Genomic DNA, 21,299 nt, shown 5'->3' with positions numbered 1-21,299 from the left:
ATTGATCATGAAAATCCAACTCAATCTTTTCTCACATGATATACTGAAAGCTTTGGATTGAGGCAATCACACAGATGATGTATTTCTTTATTTCCGAAAGACATTTAACTCAGTATCACACCTTCGCTTATTGGCAAAAGTTCTGCCATATGGGGTATCAAGGGAAATTTATGACTGGACTGAGGACTTTTTGTTATGGAGGACACAGCATGTTATGATGGATAGGGAGTCATTGTAAGATGTAGAAGTAACTTCAAGTGTGCCTCGGTGAAGTGAACAGACCCTTGCTGTTCATGCTGTATATTAATGACCTTGCAGACAACATTAATAGTAACCTCCAACTTTTTGCAGATGATGCAGTTATCTACAATGAAGCTGCATAAATATTCAGTCAGATCTTGACAAGTTTTCAACATGGTGCACAGATTGGTAACTTGCTTTAAATACTCAGAAATGTAAAATTGTGCACTTCACAAAACAAATATTCACAGCTGGAATTGGCCAACTCATACCAACACCTGGGTGTAACATTTTGTAAGGATATGAAGTGGGACGATCACAAAGGCTCAGTCGTGGGTAAAGCAGGTGGTAGACTTCAGTTTATTGGTAAAATACTGGGGAAGTGCAGTCAGTCTGCATAGGATACTGCTTACAGATCACTCATGTGACCCAATCTAGAATACTGCTCAGGTATGTAGGATCCAAACCAAATAAGGCCAACAGGGGACATTGAAAATACACAGAGAAGGTCAACACAAATGGTTACAGATTTGTTTGACCTATGGGAGAGTATTACAGTGATGCTGATGAAACTGAACTGGCACACTCTTGAAGATAGATGTAAACCATCCTGAGACAGTCTCCTAACCACGTATCAAGAACCAGCTTTAAACAATGGCTCTAAGAATACACAACAACCCCTTATATACTGCTCACGTAGGGATCATGAGGACAAGATTAGAATAACTACAGCACACAGAGAGGCATTCTAACAACCTTCTTCCTGCACTATGGAACGGGAAGAAACCCTAATAACTGTTACATACTCTCTACCAAGCACTATGCAGAGGTTTGCAGGGTATGGATGTAGATGGACATGTAAAACAAAATTCAGCAGGATTTCAAATTGTCTCGAGTGATCCTCTAAATATCCTGACTTGTATCATGCATATTTCAGTACACTGTTAAACCTTAGTGAACAGAACTGGTGATATACTAGAGACTGCAGCTTGAGTGAATTGTTTCTCAAGTGGAGACTGAAATCATAATCATTCAACAGAAAGTCTTTTCGCAATAGAAGCCATGTATGTTTCACAGTTGTATCTGTGCCATCAAGCCCTTTGGGATCACCAGATGTTTTTTTTGCCTCAAGTACAATGCTAAAAATGGTTTCTTTTTACACTGACCACCCACCCACCTTTTAACAGTTTTAAAAGAGACTAATGTTGAGGTTCCACTAAGAGTTTGTGAATCTCTATTTGAAGCCCCAAATGTCCTTGTGACAGCATTGGAATCTGGTAAACAAAGTCCAACAAGGTCAAAAGATATTTGAAAGATGTTTTCTTTCCCAGTAAGAAAAAAATATCTGCATAATGTTAGACTCTCGCAGTGGTCAGTGTGAAAGACAAGGACCTTATTCAAAGGGCTCAATGGCACAGTTATCGACTTGGGATGTTGGAAGAACTGTGAGAAAATTTTCAGATCTAGTTCTGTTGAATGATTACTTGAGAAACAATAAAATCAAGCTGCTGCCACTAGTACATAATCAATTCTCTTTGTCAAGGCTTACCATTGTACTGAAATATGCCTGACATAAATATGGATATTTAGAGGATCATGTGCCACAATTTGAAATCCTGCTGAATTTTGTTTTATATTGGCTTCTCCATGGTGTATATTACATAAAGAAATTTTATTCATTTTATGTACATGGTGTAAAAGAATATTTTCTTACCGATTATCATTGTTGTAATGATTTCTGTATCATAATAATGAGCTACTTATTATTTCCAATTAACAAAATACACATATGTGAAATAGTTAACTAAAAAACAAAAAGCTTTGAATGTAATACATAAAATAATAAATTAAAACATAAAACAAATAATTTGAATAGCAATGAATATTTATACATCTGAATTGGCTATGTTGCAAAAAGGACAGCATTTTGTGTACAGCGAATTTTCCAAAGGTGGTATTTTAGAATAGAGCATTATTACACAGGGATGTATTGGCTTATAAGCTTCTTTAGTTTACACTATAAAAAGAGTTTTCATTTTTCAAAATTAATTAATGGTGATGGAGTACCTCTGCAAATTTACAAATTATTACAAAAGTTGATTATACAGTTTTCACGAACATTAACTACATATCTGCTTTTACGGGAGAAAAATCAAACAATAGGAAATCCAGGATGGAATGTTTAGTGCACGCGCAAATGCAACTCACACACTCATGACCACAGCCTCTGGCAACTGAAGCCAGACTGTGAGCAGCAGTACACAATGAGAAAGGCAATTGGGTGGGTGTAAGGAGGAGGCTGGAGTGGCGAGTTGGAGGTATAGTAGGGGAGGGTGGAGAACAGTGAAGTGCTGCTAGTGGGAGCACGCAGGGACGAGCTGGAGAGAGGGTAGGGCACCTGGTGCAGTCAGGAGGTTAGACAGTGGGCGGGGGAGAGGGTAGCGGAAAGGGAGAGAAGTAAAGAAGTAGAAAGACTGGGTGCACTGGCGGAATAGAGGGCTGTGTGTATTGCTGGAATGGGAACAGGGAGGGGCTAGATGGGTAAGGACAACGACTAACGAAAGTTGAAGCCAGGCAGGTTACAGGAATGTAACATACTTTGCAGGGATAGTTCCCAACTATGCAATTCAAAAAAGCTGGTGTTGGTGGGAAGATCTAGATGGCACACGTTGTGAAGCAGTCACTGAAATGAAAACCCTCATGCTGGGCAGCATGTTCAGCAACAGCGTGGTTCAGTTGTTTGTTGACCACAGTTTATTGGTGGCCATTCATGCAAACATACAACATATTGGTTATCATGCCCATGTAAAATGCAGAACAGTGGTTGCAGCTTAACTTACAGATCACCAGACTTGTTTCACAGGTAGTCCTGCCTTTGATGAGACAGCTGACATTGGTGACAGGATTGGAGTAGGTGGTTGCTGTGTCGTCCGAACAAGAGACAGCCAGGACAAAAGCACCAAAGGTGCAAAGATGTGAGCTGGTGCCATTGCCATAGAGACTTGCCACTTTCGCGAGTTCCACCAGTGCCATGGGCGGTGCTCAGGATGAAGATATCAAATTTGCCTCGGCCAACTGCCGGCCGAGTATAGTATGCCAATTATCGGATGGCCATGGACAGAAGCCCACTCAGAAGATAGAAGAGCAGGTCTCGCTCCCTTAGTGATAGACAGGGAATGTCATTAGCGAATTGTTAGAAGTGAACAGACAGTTGTTGTAAATTGCATTTGCTATGTGCTGTGAACTTCACCACCGATTATTTTCACTTAGCCATTGAGGGCCTTTTTTGGTGTTATATTGCATGCAGTGTTGCAGACTTCATTATTCGAAAAGACACAAAGATAAGTAAGCCCTTGTAACTCATTTGTAAGACTTTATTCCTAATGTGTTCGAGTGTTGCAGAGCCTTCGTTCTCCTAACTTGTTACCTGACCCTAGGGCATAGCTGTGTAATAGTGGTAGGGAGAAATTGTCATAGCAGTATACTGCATCAGAAGCGGTTGCACGAACTCACAGCCTAACTTAACAACAGTGGCAACTCAGCCTCCACAGCAGTAGCGACAAGGCCTTTAACAAAACTGGCGATGAGGGTTTACAAAAGTGGTGGTGAGAGGATGTATGGGACATGTCTTCCCTCTAGGTCTATTACAGTGATATGAACCAAAGGAGTTTGTAGCAGGGGTTGTGTAGGGATGGACGAGGATGTGTAGGTTCAGAGGGTGGCAGAATACCATTATGGGAGGGGTGGGAAGGACATTTCTCATTTCAGGGCAAGATGAGAGGTAGTCGAAACCCTGCTGGAGAATGTAGTTCATTGGCTCCAGTCCTTTGTGGTACTGAGTCATGAGGGGAATGCTCCTCTGTGGCCGGACGGTGGGACACTGGGAGGTGGTGGGTGACTGGATAGATAAGGCACAGGAGATCTGTTTTTGTACAAGGTTGGAAGGGTAATTACGGTCTACGAAGGAAACAGTGAGACCCTTGGTATACTTCGAGGGGGACTGCCCATCACTACAGATGCGACGGCCACAGGCGGCTAGGCTTCACGGAAGGGACTTCTTGGCATGGAATGGGTGCCAGCTGCCGAAGTGGACATATTGCTGGTGGTTGGTAGGTTTGATATGGATAGAGGTGCTGATGTAGCCACTTTTGAGATGGAAGTCAACTTCGAGAGAGGCGGCTTGTTGGGTTGAGTAGGTCCAGGCGAACCAAATGGGGTAGAAGGTGTTACGTATCATCATTTGAAAGGTATTCACTCTAAACCTAAAATGCCAGATTACCTTTTGGGTTGTATTTTACCCCTTAAAAGAGAAATTGGGCACAAACAGAAAATATGTATTGCACTATTTTGGTCTGCACCCGCCAAGTTTAAGCAAGATCGTTAATTGACAGTTGGGAATGTTCCCTTGTTAGTAGCAGTTACTGGCAAGCCATATGCATAGAGTTTAATATTTATTTCATCTATGATAGGGCTGCTTGAGGGCAGTCAGAGTTAATGACATCCAGCTTTGGTTTATTCCCCACAGAAACATACCCAACAAGACCAGAATATAGCACAATGACAACTGATAATTTGTGTCTAGATCCAAGTATCTTTCATGAAACAGGTGTGAACCCTGTAATGAAATGTTTATCCGAGCATGATGGCTAAACGGCAGCAATATGGGCAATCACATCTGAAAATACACAGCAGAGAGAAATTTAATTATTTCTTAATGAAAAAGCCATAAAAATTTAATTTTTTCCTTGTATTAACTAAACAAAACACTTTTTGCCCCCTTAAACAAAATTAATATACATTAAGCATAATTAATACAGTAGAATGTTGTTTAAATGAAAATGATTTCTGCTTAAGTAAGCAGATGGTCTGGCAGTGGACTCACCCTTCTCCCCTAGCTAACAGAAATGTTCATGGACAACTGGGACATTGATTTGCTTGAGTGAACCACTGGCTAAACATGTGTGCTGGTACAGATACCTTCATGATATTCCCTGCATGTGGAAGGGAATCACTATATAATGCCAGAAGCTCTTGGAAAACACGAACCAGAAGCATACTAAGAAAGGTCAGTATGGAGTTCACCATTAATTTCCTAGACTGCGACTTACAGGTAGAAAACAGCAAGTGTAAATTTGCTAGAAAGGCTCCTTTACTGACACATTCATCTCAGCTTCCTCTTGACATCCAACAAACAGGCAACATTCCATCATGTGATCCACCATCTTTCTACCCCTAGGTCCCAAGACAACTACAACTACTAATTTAATCAAATAAAAACAAATAGCTACATATAATCGATTTGTACCCAACATTATTGACAAAATTCTCAACTAAAAGCGAAGAAGCAAGCCTAATCCCCAATTTATCCAGTGAATGATGTAAACAGACAGAAAAGGGAATGGAGTAGGTTGCCTTATACAGGTAAAAATTTTAACTGTGGTAAGCAATGTTTTAATGTATTTCTCTATGTCCCACAGATCTTAGGTAGATGTTTCTTCGATTCAAAAGGTAAATAACTGGCCAACATGAAAAGTGGGTTTTATAAGACCATCTACGAGTTCAGAGAACATAGAAGATCGAGGTTAAAGAAGCTGCATTCATCCTTTGTCGAACATTACTTAAACCGAAACAATAAATACATAATAGATGTAGAAATCCTGTACATAGAGGGAAAGGGTGCAAAGCTTACCCATTTAAAAAAAAAAAAAAACGTATGTGTATATCTCAACCCATCTGCTATTGAATGAGAAAACTCAATCCAATTATTCATTCCTTTCAGGCAATATTACAATCTCCACATAGGAGAAGAACCATGGGTCTTCATCCATGAATAGATAAGGACACAAATTCCCATTGCTGTGCACATATCTCTACTCCAGTGAATGTTTATTCATAGTTAAGAATGCTGTGCTAATGAATATTGTAGAGTACAAACATAGCTTTGTCAAAATTGTCAATAGAGATAATTTTTATAGTTTAACAAGGAAAGGTCTCCAGTAGTGGGATCAACTCACACCCTGTAGCAATTCACCCTAGAGGTCCTAATTTTCAATGGAAAACCATTTCAGAACCTAGCTTGATGCTTATAGCATTAAAAATGGTAACGGTCTACAGACTGATTGCATAATGTAATGGTCAAGGCACTAATCTCACATTCAAAACGTTGCTGGTTTGAATCTTGTCAAGCAAATTGAAGTCTTTTACGTTTAAATCTTTACTGAAATGACTTTGAACATGACTTTTGTTCAATTAATCAATTTATGTGTAATTTTTTTTATTCATTTGTCACGCCATATTAATCATCGTACAACATACATCATCTACTCTCGTTTTTCTTCCTGTGGAGTCCTTGTTCATGTGATTTTGATTACAGTTATGTGATAACTTCAATTTCACTGCTTCGATTTTGTCATCCGACATTTTTGTCCATGTTACTGGCATTCATTACTTCTATTTCTCATTTTACTAGAATTTTGTTTTACTAATCACTGCGTTCTGAAAATCACTGTTCATGTTATTTTTTCTGTAATGCAATTAGACTTTATGTTTTAAATGTTAGTATAATTATTGCCATTCAAAGCAATGTACATCTTGTAATGAAAAATACATTCTTGGCACCGCTGCATAGCCAAAAAAAAGATTTTTTCATCTTTTATTTCTTAACTGAGAAATCAGCATTTTCGAATGTTTGAACATTATGATAGATAAATAAAAATAATTAAATTCACATGCACAAAGATTCCAAGAGGAAAAAGAATGATAGGAAGAATAAAATAATGGCAATTGAAGAAGATAAAACTTTGATTAAAATGATATGACAAAGGAAAACAAATGAATGAAATTGCATGTAAAACAATTAATTAAATAAAAATAGTGATGACAGCAACTACAATAAGATTTGTTAAAAAAATAATAAATTAAAAAATAAAAATTCAACGTACTGACGAGGTTCGAACCAAAAACCATTTGCATATGAGGTTAGTACCTTTAAACCATTACGCTATGCTACCAGTCTGTAAATTTGTACTACATTTAAAGCTGTAGAGCATCATGCGAAATTCTGAAAAAATTATCTTTGCTTGGTAGCAATCTTTGGGATCAGCTGTATATAGAAAAAGGAGTTATAACCCAAAACTTAGGTCATACAGTAATAACAAAATTTCTGGAACAAGGCAAGATAGTGTTTCATTTAGTTAATACAATAAGTAACATTTCACCAATGACCTGCAGCTGAATCAATTAAAATGATTAACTTTTTCTGTATAACAGGTCAGGGCCAATCACAGAAAAAGCCAAGAGAGAGCATTTTGTTTACTGCAGTGCACCAGCTCTGCTCAAGATTAGAACATGCTACAGGCAATAAAGCAAAATTCTGCATCACGTCATACACTACGCACAGAAATTTATAATCCCAAGAACAAAGCAATAACAAGTTTGAACATTATTAGACCTGAAATGAATAAATGATACTCATCTGCCCAATGAAATAACAATGAGACACATGATGTTAAATTCAAATCAGTAGAGTTCTATTAGTTAGAAACAAAAAACAGTTCAACTGTGAACAGGACCATTGAACTTATTTATACCAGCACTGCATATTGCAGCACCAGATGTCAGTTCAGAAATATTACAGGAATCAGCAGGTTACTGGAAAGCGAAAACTCTTCTGCTCAGAGTGGTATTTCAACCAAAGTATTAAAGTCTTCCGCTGGCTTGGCTGTGTCTCCTTTCAGCTACCATTGTAATCAGTTGGTAAGACAGTGTGTATTTTCTGAAAGACTAAATAAAGTATGTGGAACACTTATTTATAACAGTGGAGATAAGCTAGTGGCCTCTAATTACAGACCGCCCTACCTACCTCATCCCTATATCTTCAAAATGTTCTGTGAAGGTAACTTCCAACAGAATATTTAACTCCTCTCTGACAATTTTCTGAAAGTAGTTCAAGTTTAGTTTCTGTAAAGGCTTCTACATAAAGAATTCTGAGAAGTTGTTCTCCGAGTATAATGATGAATGCCTTATAATGGCGAATGGCTGCAGTTCTTTTTTGCAAATTAATATACGCAAGAAACTGCACAAGCTTCAAACGCATATCTGAGTTACAGCAGTTCATGCGTGGACACTGCTCAGACAACGTATCTGTCTAATTCAGAATTGCGATCTGTGATCCTACACTAAATAACGGGGTTTTCTGGGATTATAATGTTATAACACACACAGCTGACACACCATTCGCACTTGAACCTGCTAGGTATGAAGGATATCGTCCCTACCCAGGGATAGAGTGAACAACAAGAGGGAAGCAAGGGTTTCATTCTGCTTCACTCTTTAATATTTGGCAGATATGTATTTGTTGAGAAATGTCACCATTGCTTGTATTGCTTATCTACTATCCAACAACACCTCTCCTCTCCATATTAGATCTGTGACATATAGTCACCTAAGAGGCATGAGACCATTTTATATAAACAGAGCTTTTTTAAATACACTGTTTTTACAGTTGCTGGAGAAAAGTTTAGTCACTTAATCAGCAACTCAATTTTATCGATATGTTTCAAGTAAACTCATCTTTATGTTCAGAAACTCAATTTTATTGATGTGTTTTAAGTAAACTCATCTTCAGAATATCAAAGGAGGTTGGGAGCTTCATACAAATATTAATGGCATCATGTTAAAGTACTGACATCAGAGTGACACTACTGTTGTGGAACCTGCACCGCCATGTTCCCTATGCTGGACCAGAAAGATTGAGTTTCCGTTGTCTTTAGTAAGACCATTGTTGAGATGAAGCTGACAGATCTGTTGTCTTTTGACGACATGTTGTTTAGTCTAATCGGGAATTCTGTGTCCTAGACAACAAGAGCAAGTAAGTTATTTTATTTACTGCCATTTGCTGCTTGTTTGGCAAGCACCAGGGCTAACATTTCACTACATTTCTTTTACACATGTGCTCTGGAATCGCCTAAACAATAACCAGCAGGTTGTCTGCATATGCCACAACACCAGCATTTCAAGTAGGAGCTCTGTCATTATTTCAAAAGGAATGGGCCACTGGGGGCACCCCTTAGTGATAAAAAACTTCCTGGATGCCAATTACTAACAGTGTCCTTGCCGTTGGTGGGGAGGCTTGTACGCCTCAGCGATACAGATAGCCGTACCGTAGGTGCAACCACAACGGTGGGGTATCTGTTGAGAGGCCAGGCAAACGTGTGGTTCCTGAAGAGGGGCAGCAGCCTTTTCAGTAGTTGCAGGGGTAACAGTCTGGATGATTGACTGATCTGGCCTTGTAACACTAACCAAAACAGCCTTGCTGTGCTGGTACTGCGAACGGCTGAAAGCAAGGGGAAACTATGGCCCTAATTTTTCCTGACGGCATGCAGCTTTACTGTATGATTAAATGATGATGGCGTCCTCTTGGGTAAAATATTCTGGAGGTAAAATAGTCCCCCCATTCGGATCTCCGGGCGGGGACTACCCAAGAGGACGTCGTTATCAGGAGAAAGAAAACTGGCGTTCTACAGATCGGAGCGTGGAATGTAAGATCCCTTAATCGGGCAGGTAGGTTAGAAAATTTAAAAAGGGAAATGGTTAGGTTAAAGTTAGATATAGTGGGAATTAGTGACGTTCGGTGGCAGGAGGAATAAGACTTCTGATCAGGTGAATACAGGGTTATAAATACAAAATCAAATAGGCGTAATGCAGGAGTCGGTTTAATAATGAATAAAAAAATAGGAGAGCGGGTAAGCTACTACAAACAGCATAGTGAACGCATTGTTGTGGCCAAGATAGACACGAAGCCCACGCCTACTACAGTAGTACAAGTTTATATGCCAACTAGCTCTGCAGATGACGAAGAAATTGAAGAAATGTATGATGAAATGAAAGAAATTATTCAGATAGTGAAGGGAGACGAAAATTTAATAGTCATGGGTGACTGGAATTCGGTAGTAGGAAAAGGAAGAGAAGGTAACATAGTAGGTGAATATGGATTGGGGCTAAGAAATGAAAGAGGAAGCCGCCTGATAGAATTTTGCACAGAGCATAACTTAATCATAGCTAATACTTGGTTCAAGAATCATAAAAGAAGAGTGTATACATGGAAGAAGCCTGGAGATACTGACAGGTTTCAGATAGATTATATAATGGTAAGACAGAGATTTAGGAACCAGGTTTTAAATTGTAAGACATTTCCAGGGGCAGATGTGGACTCTAATCACAATCTATTGGTTATGAACAGTAGATTAAAACTGAAGAAACTGCAAAAAGGTGGGAATTTAAGGAGATGGGACCTGGATAAACTGACTAAACCAGAGGTTGTACAGAGTTTCAGGGAGAGGATTACGGAACAATTGACAGAAATGGGGGAAAGAAATACAGTAGAAGAAGAATGGGTAGCTTTGAGAGATGAAGTAGTGAAGGCAGCAGAGGATCTAGTAGGTAAAAAGACGAGGGCTAGTAGAAATCCTTGGGTAACAGAAGAAATACTGAATTTAATTGATGAAAGGAGAAAATATAAAAATGCAGTTAATGAAGCAGGCAAAAAGGAATACAAATTTCTGAAAAATGAGATCGACAGGAAGTGCAAAATGGCTAAGCAGGGATGGCTAGAGGACAAATGTAAGGATGTAGAGGCTTATCTCACTAGGGGTAAGATAGATACTGCCTACAGGAAAATTAAAGAGACCTTTGGAGAGAAGAGAACCACTTGTATGAATATCAAGAGCTCAGATGGAAACCCAGTTCTAAGCAAAGAAGGGAAAGCAGAAAGATGGAGGGAGTATATAGAGGGCCTATACAAGGGCAATGTTCTTGAGGACAATATTATGGAAATGGAAGAGGATGTAGATGAAGATGAAATGGGAGATATGATACTGCGTGAAGAGTTTGACAGAGCACTGAAAGACCTGAGTCGAACAAGGCCCCGGGATTAGACAACAGTTCATTAGAATTACTGAAGGCCTTGGGACAGCCAGTCATGACAAAACTCTACCGTCTGGTGAGCATGATGTATGAGACAGGTGAAATACCGTCAGACTTCAAGAAGAATATAATAATTCCAATCCCAAAGAAAGCAGGTGCTGACAGATGTGAAAATAACCGAACAATCAGTTTAATATGCCACGGATGCCAAATACTAATGCGTATTCTCTACAGACGAATGGAAAAACTGGTAGAAGCTGACCTCGGGGAAGATCAGTTTGGATTCCGTAGAAATATTGGAACACGTGAGGCAATACTGACCTTACGACTTATCTTAGAAGCCAGATTAAGGAAAGGCAAACCTACATTTCTAGCATTTGTAGACTTAGAGAAAGCTTTTGACAATGTTGACTGGAATACTCTCTTTCAAATGCTGAAGGTGGCAGGGGTGAAATACAGGGAGCGAAAGGCTATTTACAATTTGTACAGAAACCAAATGGCAGTTATAAGAGTCGAGGGGCACGAAAGGGAAGCAGTGGTTGGGAAGGGAGTGAGACAGGGTTGTAGCCTCTCCCCAATGTTATTCAATCTGTATATTGAGCAAGCAGTAAAGGAAACAAAAGAAAAATTCGGAGAAGGTATTAAAATTCATGGAGAAGAAGTAAAAACTTTGAGGTTCGCCGATGACATTGTAATTCTGTCAGAGACAGCAAAGGACTTGGAAGAGCAGTTGAATGGAATGGACAGTGTCTTGAAAGGAGAATATAAGATGAACATCAACAAAAGCAAAACGAGGATAATGGAATGTAATCGAATGAAATCGGGTGATGCTGAGGGAATTAGATTAGGAAATGAGACACTTAAAGCAGTAAAGGAGTTTTGCTATTTGGGGGGCAAAATAACTGATGATGGTCAAAGTAGAGAGGATATAAAATGCAGAATGGCAATGGCAAGGAAAGCGTTTCTGAAGAAGAGAAATTTGTTAACATCGAGTATAGATTTAAGTGTCAGGAAGTCGTTTCTGAAAGTATTTGTATGGAGTGTAGCCATGTATGGAAGTGAAACATGGACGATAAATAGTTTGGACAGGAAGAGAATAGAAGCTTTCGAAATGTGGTGCTACAGAAGAATGCTGAAGAGTAGATGGGTAGATCATATAACTAATGAGGAGGTATTGAATAGAATTGGGGAGAAGAGGAGCTTGTGGCACAACTTGACTAGAAGAAGGGATCGGTTGGTAGGGCATATTCTGAGGCATCAAGGGATCACCAATTTAGTACTGGAGGGCAGCGTGGAGGGTAAAAATCATAGAGGGAGACCAAGAGATGAATACACTAAACGGATTCAGAAAGATGTAGGTTGCAGTAGGTACTGGGAGATGAAGCAGCTTGCACAGGATAGAGTAGCATGGAGAGCTACATCAAACCAGTCTCAGGACTGAAGACCACAACAACAGTGTAGCAAGTTGTTGCACTCTTGAGAAGATCTAGTGCGAAATTTATTGCGCCCTCAGTTGATCTTCCCTTCCAGAACCGTTACTCATTAAAGAGTAGTAGCTGCATTCAGAAAAGCCTTTGTCAGACTTTGCCCACAACAGTCAACATGAATTGTGTATCTCAGACCGAAAATGTTGAGCATACATGGACAAAGTTCAAGAGTAATGAACAGTCATTTCACGTACGTGCTGAGCAAAGTTGTGAGGGATAGATATGATTCAACAGTCATGTTAGGAACCTGCGTCAAAAGCAAAGAGAGCTCCACTAATGATTTAAATGTACCCAATGTCTCACAGACAAATAAAAATTAAATGGAACCAGAATTAGCAGAAGGAGAGTCTTGTGTGAAGTGTTCAACAAATTCTAAAATAAAATTCTGTCTATCTGAAAGAACATCCTAACTACCGGTGAATTTGGGTATCCAAAAAGTCTTAAAATGTAGATTTCGTAAATCCACTACTCCAGTGGTAATCAAACTTATAGGCAAGGACAATTGCAATAGACGGAAGTTTGGTGTGGAACTAATTCTAATGTGTGAAAAATTATGGGACTATGCCATGGTGCTACAAATGCATTGAAGGATACAGATGTGTGGACACTTTTTCTTTAGCATGTGTACGATGTGTGGCAATTAAATAACGAGACTGCACACCTCTTATTACATAGCTACACAGGAGATGGTTAGTACTGGAAGGCCACCGACCCTGAACCTTCAAGAGCAGCTACCCTTTGTTTCATTTTTCTGTCTGCTTTAGTTTGCTTCTGAGCCACGGTTGTATAGGATGTTGTTCTGTAGTAGTGCCGCAAGCATGCTCAATTTAAAAATGGAGCAGTGCATTAACGTCAAATTTCTTGCGAAATTAAAAAAAGTCGCCAATGGAATGTTCTCATATGTCAAAAGGAGGTGTTTGGTGATAATACTATATCACATGCGTGAGTTTTTGAATGGCAAAAAATGGTTTCCTGAATATCAGGAGAAGGCTGAAGATGACGAATGTCCTGGTAGACCTGCAAGTTCAAGAACAGAAGCAAACATTCAGAAAATAGATGGCACGGGGTCAATCCATTAATTAGAAATACTGCAAAGAAGTCCCAATTAAGATGAGGGAAAAAGTAAGGAAGAAAATTTCTGATTTGTGGACGAACAACTAATGGATTCTGCACCAGGACAACATACTAGTCCAGTGCCATATTTGTTAAACAGTTTTCAGCTGTCAAGCAAATCCTTGAGCTCAAACATGCTTCGTATTCACAAGATCGGCATCCTGCAACTTATCTATACCCAAAAGTGAAAAGGGCACAGATAGGGACACATTTTCCGCCTACTGATGAGGTAAAAGCAAAAACAGCAGCGTTCTCGAAGATAGTGACACTGGATGACCTACAGCATTGCTCTGAACAGTGGAGGACAAACATGCAACAGTGTATAGATACGGGAGGGGAGCACACTGAAGGGGATAAAAGTTGGCTGTAACTTTTTTTTCATTTTCTGCAATAAATCATGTTTCTGCTACCAGTCACAACATTTACTTGCAACACTGTGTACAAAGCTATGCATCCAAATATGTGAGAGAGAAAAAAAAAAGGGCATCCTGGAAAGTCTGCTTGCAGTAAGAATAAAATTAGGTGGAGGAACCTCGGGGATGTGTACGAATCTCTAAGATGCTCTGTTGGACCGACATCATCCAAATTTAAAGGAAATGTTCGAAATTATGTATCTCATAGATGAAGCTAACAAACTGCCGAGTATGGGCAAAAAGGCTGATGATAACTGACTTCCCTTATTACGCTGAGAGGTTTGCCAAAATGTTGTCTGCCTTACTGGAAGGGTATAGTGTCCAACACAATAGACAAAAATTTTGCACTGGAAAACATTAAAGAAAAGTTGCTAAATGGAAATGTGAACCTCTGCGTCAAGTTGGACAAAGGAAGTGGTGATAATGCCTTAATCACAAATCACTGTAATAAATCACAGCAGAGTTTTTCCCAATACAAACAAGAAATAAAATGTTTCAATTGCTGAAAGTATGGTTACCTACAGTCCAACTGTTCCAAGAGGTAATGACTATAAATACAGATTCGAAGGGAGCAAACAAATCATTACTCTGTGCACAAGTTGTGTCAAATTTTAACCAGAATGAGTAGATAATTGATTCTGGAGTACCATCAAGTATTACTTCAAGAAAGGAATGGCTTTAAGATTTTGCACCAAAAAATTACAAACAAAAATTAAAAAGTGTTTTGATAAGGTTGAATTGGTAAATGAAGGGAAAGGAAATGTTATTGTCAAATCCCTAGATCTATCATCATTTAGAAATTTTATTCTTGCGCCTGGCTTAGCCACTAACTGGTTGTCAGTTTCTGTTTTGGTCAAGAAAAAGACATAAATGTTGTTTTTGACAAATATGGATGTAAGGAAATGACCTGAGGGAACCTCTGCAAACACCTCGAGACTCTTGCATAAAATGGGGGTGATACATGATTATCAGAGCTCAGCAAGAGAGTTCTCACAGCTTGCACCTCAATTCTCCAACTTCCTACCTGCAAATGGTACCCCTATCAAGCCGAGCAACTCAACAGAAGGTTGGGTACACAATCCCAGTGTGAAGCTGAATCAGTGAGCAGACAAGGTTTGGAGGTCAGTTGAAGGCAATGAGAGACCAATACTGAAATTATCACAAGAAAACCCCTTGGCTTTCAATTTCCCCATTCGTACCTCCAAGGGGAACCAGGTTGGGAGAAGCTTCACAAAGAATAAGATGCTGCAAGGAGAAGCACTGCACAGGAACATGGAATGTAAGTTCCAAGCATCAAGGAAAACTAGACACAGTCAAAAAAGAAATGGAGATAATTAACATCGACATATTAGGACTACGTGAAATGAAGGGCACTGGTAGGGGAGGGTTTGCTTTGGATGGCCTTATGGTATGCTACCCTGGACAAGAGAAAAACAGAAGTAATGGAGTAGCTTTTGAAAATAGTGACAGAATAGTAAAACCTGTAATGGGATGCAAATATAAGAATGACAGAATTATATCCATCAGATTTCAAGGTCAACCCCCTAAAACCACAGTCATTTGAGTTTATGTACCAACCACCAATGCTGAAAAGGAAGTTATTGGCCAGTTCTATACAGATTTACAGGAATTACTGCTATAAACACCTTAAATATGTCGTCTCCATAGTTGGAGATGGCAAAGCAGAAATGGGAAATCAAATTGTAGATTGTGTAACAGGAAAAATTGGTCTCAGTACAACAAATGAAGCATGACAGACTCCAAGAATTCTGCCAATACTCGCTTATTACTAACACACTGTTTCAGCAAAGCAAAAGCTGTTTCATCTTTCAGATGTGACTTAAGACTATACCATCTAATTATATGGCAGAAGTGCGAAACACATTTAATGCATTAGAGTCTAAAGACAAAGGCATACAAGAGCTGTAGGCAGAAGTAGCCAATACTATCAAGGAGGCAGCAGAAAAACACATTAGCAAGAAAAATAATAACAAGAAGACCAGGTGGATATTGGCTGAGGCATTGCAAGTTGTAGAAGAACAAAGAAACACAAACATCAGAGGGGATAGATCATCAATGTTTAAATTAAATATAGAGTTTCAGACATTAGCTAGAAGAGATAAAAATGTCTTCTTAAACAAACAGCGCAAAGAAGTTGAAGATAACAGAATGGGGAAGACAAGGGATCTTTACAAGAAAATTAGAGACATCGAAGGAAAATTCCAGGTGAAAATTGGAATACTGAAAGACAGAAATGGGAAAGATCTAACAAAAGCAGACGACAATAAGGAAAGGTGGGCAGAATGTGTTTGAGATCTATAAAAGAAAGAACTGCATGCTGACAATGCCATATATGCTACAAAAAGAAAAAAAAAATCACAACACAAAAAGATAACTAATGTGGAGTAATGAAATTTTGGGGATACATTTATCTAGGTAACATATTTAGGCAGTTAACACTGCAAGATCACAGGTTTATGTAAGCATTGCATATTTGCAATGGCGTATCTCACACTTACATAAACCTGTGACGTAACCAGCAGAATACTGAATGCAAGCATGTTGTACAGGTAACGGCTGACAGTTTGTGGGCTGGGGTTCCATGCCAGTTGCACTTTGTCAGTCAATACAGGAACAGTTACTGCTGGTTGTGGATGACGCTAGAGTTGTCGTCCGATGATGTCCCACGTGTGCTCGATAGGAGACAGATCTGGTGATTGAGCAGGCCACAGCAACAAATTTACACTCAGTAAAACATGCGGTTTTACAACAGTAGTATGTGAGTGAGCGTTAAGCTGTTGGAAAACACCCCAAGAAATGCTGTTCATGAATGGCAGAAACACAGTTTGAATCACCAGACTGATGTACAAATTTGTGGTCAGGGAGCATGGGATAACCATGTAGTGCTCCCACTGTCATATGTAATTGCACCCCAGACTTCCAGATATAAATCCAGTATGTAGCACGAAGACAGATTGATTGCAGGACCTCAGCTGGCCGCCTCCTAACTAAAACGCCACCACTGGCACCGAGGCAGAAACAGCTTTCATCATAAAATGAAACAGACCTCCATCCTGCCCTGAAATGAGCTCTCACTTGACACCAGACCTGCAAATGACAGTGATTCGCAGTCAGTGGAATGTGTGCTATAGGTTGTCTGGCTTGGGGCTGTCCTCAAAGCAACCAATTTGAAAGTATTTGTTGTGTCACTGTGATGCCAACTACTTCTCAAACTGCTGCTGCAGATGCAATATTACGCACCAGAGACATCGCTGAACACCACGGTCTTCCCTCTTGGTATTGCTACATGGCCATTGGAGTCCTGTCATCTTGTGACTGTACATTCGTATAACCACCACTACAAGCAATCATGCACGGTGCCTACATTCTTGCCAAGTCTTTCTGCAACATCGCAGAACGGACATCCAGTTTCTCGTAGCCCTATTACACGACCTTGTTCAAACTCTGTGAGGTGTTGATATGGCATCTTTGTCACCTTAAAGGCATTCTTGACTAACCTCGTCCAATCTCAACTAGACAAATAAAGCTCACAAGCATTACAGAATGCATTTAAAGCAAACCTGATTTGCATCCTCATAGTGGCACTACTAGAACCACTCTTATGTGACTGGTGTGAAATTTGAAGGGGGTATCGTCTTTCCAATATAGACAACTTTCATTTACGCCACACAACTCCTTTTTGTTGCCATGATTACCTCCCCCCCCCACCCCCCCTCCCATTCAGGAAATACTCATTGAAGACTTATCTATTAGCTGATTGGTCTGCATCATCTCAATTACATCACAGTTTTAGTTTTATGATAAAAATGGGTTAAATGTGGCAAAGCGTGTTTAAATACGGTGTGAACCAAAACATTACGCTATACTATGTGCAATCTGTTACCACAACTTTCAATTGGTTGTCACAGTCATTGACTTCACCAGCTTGCAACAAAATTATCACCGGCCAACCTAACCTCGATACTGGGCTATGTTACAAATCAGTCTGTTGTGACAATCAAAACTGCAGGGGGAGGGGGGTATCCAACATCATACTCTAACCCAGGACTTCTGCAGCCATATCAATTAAAAATATACTGTCAGGGGTATAGTTACATGTAAAATATGGTTTTATTCACTTTGTTAGTAGCATTATCTGAAACTAAGTTAACCTACAAAAGTGGTCTTCATAGTGGCAAGCTGAGTTACTATACCATAATGATCTACCTGCACTAGCAATTAACATTTAGCTACATTAGTTAATTTGATGTAAAGTTCGACCTGCAAGATGTGTTTCGGGGAAGCAAATGACTGATCTTGTGAATCAACAATGAAGTGGTTTACAGAAGCTGTTCAAAACTGGGACATGAGGAAGGTGATTCAATTCCAGTTCCTTACTGACAAGTGTCCATTTGTGCCCACTTTGATTCTTTTGGGAAGCAACTGTTTCGATGGACACCACCATACATGGAAAGTGAAGCAAGCCTTCAGCAATTTCATATTCTTCCTTTCAGCTGTAATAATTAATCTAAAATGATGATAAATGTCTACATGTCATAAACTTGTCAGGTTGAGGTGGAAGTAATACTGAACTTGTGGCAATACATTACAGGAAAGCCTCTTTAGTTTCCTGTTGCAGAAAGATTGACATCTAAGTTGACCTGTTGTTGGAATTTCGATATATTGAGAAGGCAGGATTTCATATAGAGTTCATAATTAATTATAGGCTTGTTCTGCCTGATAGCACGACTAAATCAGTCATTTTATGGTTTTATAGGCAACTTACTGAATTGTCCATAAATGATAATGGCAAAAGGATAGAATACGGAATAATAACTATCAAGAATGCTACTTAATTAATAAGGAACCTACAGTAAACTTATTATCGAACAACAAACACACATAGAAAAAAAGGAAAGTATTGGATTCGAAGTTAACATCTTGCTGGTAGTGTGGTTATTCAAGACACAGCACTATCTCAGTGGACAAGGGCAAAAATGATGAGCTCATGAGGCATCGGACAACTTGGTCCATATTAAGTTTTACTATGAAAATAAAAACTCTTAAAAAAACTCTATAACAGCCTCTTCATTATTCATTTTTCTCACATGATATTTGGAACATTTGTACAAGCATTTTACAGTGCTGTTATCAATTTTGGTCAGCCAGAAGTCATTTTCACAATAGAGGAACATATTTACAAGTGGCTCTTGTTGTGTTAACAACACAATGGGAGCCACCTGCAGCAAACATATTTAGCCTGAAGATAACCACTGTCTGGTCAAAGCTGGTTAGCACTGTGAAATGCTCATATGAACAGTATTCATTGTACTGAAAAAATTAAGATAGCTACAATAAACATCAAAACAATTCTGCTACTGTGTAAACTATGTGTGAATTAAATCAATATGTTTAGCTGTTGTTCAATAATAATAAGCTACCTTTACCCTGCAGTAATTTGCAAGCAAATGGTGCACAAGTGAAAATGGTGGTAATTCTTTGTATGTTGACATAACATCTGACTTGATATTTGCAGTGGCAGATGATATGTACTGGGGCAAAGGAGGTTGGGTCCTATATCGATGTAACTCGCTAAAATAAGTTATATTACACCGGAAAACAGGTTACAAAATGGACTAAAGTCCACGACAGGGCTATCTGAACGAATCTTGGGTTGGAAAGGAACGCGTAAACATAAATATTAGGTGCTCTTTTTCGCAAAGTGACATGTACACGATGTACTGGTAAAGTTTCGAAAGTCACAATATAGTCACTAGCTACCATAACACATAGGTACAATGAGAATTCTGTATACATTGTCTCGCCGCTTATATCGCGGAAACTATAACGCACTCCAAGGAAAAATGTATGACATAAGTTTACTAAATCGTACACACGATACTGTGTTAAACGAAGGAAAGTATTGGCACAACAAGTAAACATAAACACTTCCACAAAACTAACAGTTATGGGAATACATAAATTGAACATAAAATGCTGCCGTGCGATTTACCGTTCACGCAAGCAACCAACATGCAGATTACCCAAAGCATGCTTCAGTAGTGTGACAAATGCTCAGAGATAAAGCAGCTCAAAGTAACAAGTGACACCATGGCAGAAGTCTCCTAAAGCGCGCTTGATTTCTCGTTCAACATACATGTAAGAATCACTGACACTTCTTTTTCACTTTGCTTCTATCCTCCGTTTCCGCCATCCTTCACACGAAGTTGCAATGTATATGCGTAACTACTATGGACACGCGAATAACATATGCATTATTTACCAATATGAACACAACTGCGCCTTGAGTCTGTTTACACGCGCACAAAACTGCTCTCTTTTAATTCAAACATCGCTTCTAATTGATACGCCAGGTTCTAACAAGATGACTGGCGTGTGGTTTATGTAGTATTCAATTTCTGTGCCCTCGATTTCGCGGTGGTATCAAACTCTTCTGACTATCGATTTTACATTTTACTGTCATCGCAGTGTCAGTTTTTAATCGCAAAAGGTGTTCAAAGTAGGTCGCAATATTTTTACCATTGAAACACTGAAATCGAAGACAATCCAAACACTGGGGTACAAAAATTGAAAACACTTGAAACGTAATAAAGTTTTTGATTTGTGATGATATACGCATTACTGTATAAATACTGTGTTACCGCTGAATGTCTATATACAATAACTAAATGCGTTTGCTCGTCAGCATACGCGTTTCGTTTTGTTGAACCAAGATAACGCCAATGGTGACGTTTACCAGCGTGGATCAACAGAATTAATACACACGATGTGAACATGCCAGAAAAGTGCATAATACAGTTATGTGTAGTGTTCAAGGAGAAAAACATGGGCAAGAAAATCTATGTCAAAATGACTATTCCTGTGATACATTCACATAGGAAACATCAAAAAAATTAATCGACAGTAGACACACTGAAATGAAACGTGCATAATGATGGAAAAGCGCATTCAGCAGTTCGTTATTTAATAAATTGTTTCACTGGATATTTGCAAGATTTGCACTAATAATGTGGAATGGGTCAATTTTCGGAGTAATTATACATTTCTATTTAAGTGTGGCTGCATACTGAAACGTGTGCACAGAAAAGGAAAGAATGTGTAG

The 21,299-nt window shown here is 39.1% G+C and overlaps 1 protein-coding gene across 4 annotated transcripts in view; it reads right to left on the bottom strand.

The window, feature by feature from the left end:
- Window positions 1-20,600, bottom strand: part of LOC126194957 (uncharacterized) — a 233,260-nt gene extending 212,660 nt beyond the window's left edge. Inside the window, exon 1 of one of the 4 annotated variants that reach the window (XM_049933347.1) lies at window positions 20,460-20,600. The gene's annotated coding sequence lies outside the window, so the exon portion shown is untranslated. Of the gene's footprint in view, window positions 1-20,189; window positions 20,309-20,333 lie in introns of those variants that run through there. The other 3 variants (XM_049933349.1, XM_049933346.1, XM_049933348.1) reach the window with 3 other exon arrangements.
- Between the last annotated feature and the right edge of the window lie 699 nt (window positions 20,601-21,299).

The sequence above is a fragment of the Schistocerca nitens genome, chromosome 7 (assembly GCF_023898315.1).
Source record: "Schistocerca nitens isolate TAMUIC-IGC-003100 chromosome 7, iqSchNite1.1, whole genome shotgun sequence".
Taxonomy (NCBI): domain Eukaryota; kingdom Metazoa; phylum Arthropoda; class Insecta; order Orthoptera; family Acrididae; genus Schistocerca; species Schistocerca nitens.
The sequence above is the reverse complement of the archived record's forward strand: the minus strand, read 5'-3'. Positions and strand labels throughout refer to the sequence as shown.